This window comes from Lucilia cuprina, chromosome 3 (genome assembly GCF_022045245.1).
Source record: "Lucilia cuprina isolate Lc7/37 chromosome 3, ASM2204524v1, whole genome shotgun sequence".
In the NCBI taxonomy this organism is placed as follows: domain Eukaryota; kingdom Metazoa; phylum Arthropoda; class Insecta; order Diptera; family Calliphoridae; genus Lucilia; species Lucilia cuprina.
The window spans coordinates 8,700,281-8,702,344 of record NC_060951.1 but is presented as its reverse complement, the minus strand read 5'-3'; the positions used below and the strand labels follow the sequence as shown (position 1 = coordinate 8,702,344).

The window sequence follows — 2,064 nt, the reverse complement described above, 5'->3', positions numbered from 1 at the left end:
TCTAGTCTATAGTATAGTCTATAGTCTAGTCTATAGTCTAGTCTATAGTCTAGTCTATAGTCTAGTCTATAGTCTAGTCTATAGTCTAGTCTATAGTCTAGTATATAGGCTTGTCCATACTCTAGTCTATAGTCTAGTCTATATTCTAGTCTATATTCTAGTCTATAGTCTAGTCTATAGTCTAGTCTATAATCTAGTCTATAGTCTAGTCTATAGTCTAGTCCATAGTCTAGTCTATAGTCTAGTCTATGGTCTAGTCTGTTACTTTGGTAGTTAGTTTGTTAGTTAGTTAGTTAGTTGGTTACAGGAAATTTAACCCATGATCTCCACAGAAAATTTCTATTCCTTTCACCAATTGTGGCACATTACTTTCTTTGGTTTTAATAACTTCATATTCCTTACACTTGGCAACCCTGCTTTTAAATGTTTTTACAAAAAAATATTCTATCTTTATTTGCAAATAGACAACAAAGCGCAAATATGTATGTTTGTATGAACTATATTTCTCTTATATTTTATTGGCTTGATTACTTTGACTACGGCGAGACCACAACATGCCAGTCTTCGTTCTTATTTCATGATATTTGCTAGATTTTTGCTCTTCTGGCATAAATATTTTTTTTATTGCACTTGTTAGTCTCGTCAAAAAGTCTGCACTATTTTATGCCACACAAAATTGTAAATAAAAGTTTTCGAATGTAAGTATTTTTTTGCAAATTATTTGTAATTTTAGTATTTTTTACCCTGTTTATTTTGTTGCTTTCTTTAGGTGGCATTTAATACTTCGAAGTCTGACGGACGGTTTGTCTGCCTGCTTTTTATTTGTTAAAATTTTACATTCCTCCTCATCATTAAATAGTTGATAATCATGTTCAATTGTAACATCATTATTATTAACATTATGGCCAGCAGTGTACCTTATTATTGTTATTGTGTTTTGGTGGCAGTTAAGGGCAGTTTAAGAAATTTCTTTGTATAGTGCAAAGGCAATTTGCTTAAGTGATGTTGCTTTATGTTGTTTTCCTTTTGCTTCACACCCTTAACCTTGTTTTTGTACATCACTGCAACAAAAGTGTGTAGTTTTTTAGTACTTTGTAATTATATACAAATGTTGTATGTATGATTTTTTTAGGTTTTATTTTCTGTTGCTGCCACACACACCAATAAGTGCATAACGTTGAATGGAAAGGAATTCAAAAGCTAAACAAATTTTTTTATGGCCTCTTTTATTAAGTGTTTGGAATTTGACTCTTATATTGTGAAAAACAAGCTAAAGAAAAACTAAATTTCAATCACATGTTATGGCACTTGTTAATAAGAAACAGAGATGGAAAAGTGCATAGAATGTTTAATTCAAAAAATATGCAAAAATTTATTTTTTAATCTCTTGTCTCTTTAAAAGTTCATTTATTTTACCAGAAAACTACTTGCCACTATTTATACAAATTTCAAAATTTCAATTACCCATCCCTGTCGGCAACCACTATTATTACATTTTTTATAATATTTTGCTTCTTTTGAACTATAAAATACTAATTTAATTTATTTTTAGTATTTTAAGTTTTCTACATTACTTAACTCTTAATAAGTTATACTCTTTTCGTAAAGTCGGTTCATATTTTGTTTATAAGTCTTTAATTACCAACTTTTATTTATGCTGCTCAAATTCATAAATATTCATTGATTCATTAACTATAGAATTTATAAATTCTAGCCTTCTAGTCTTTAGACCTTGCATATTTTTTTATTGCAAAACTGTTAAAAAAATGTAGTCTTACTGTGAGTTTAAACTTTAAAGAAAAAACTCTTATTATGGCGTTTAATGTTTCTTAACCATAAATATTGCAGTAATTTGAGTTTTACATTTATTTTGAAAAAAACTAACTTTTTAGCAATAAAAAAAGAGGAAACCTATAAACTAGACTACAGACTAGACTATAGACTAGACTATAGACCAGACTATAGACTAGACAATAGACTAGACTATAGACTACACTATAGACTAGACTATAGACTAGACTATAGACTAGACTATAGACTAGACTATAGACTAGACTATAGACT

The 2,064-nt window shown here is 28.8% G+C and overlaps 1 protein-coding gene across 1 annotated transcript in view; it reads left to right on the top strand.

Moving 5' to 3' along the window:
- Positions 1-2,064, top strand: part of LOC111682847 (multivesicular body subunit 12A) — a 9,079-nt gene that overhangs the window by 1,013 nt on the left and 6,002 nt on the right. The window lies entirely within an intron of this gene.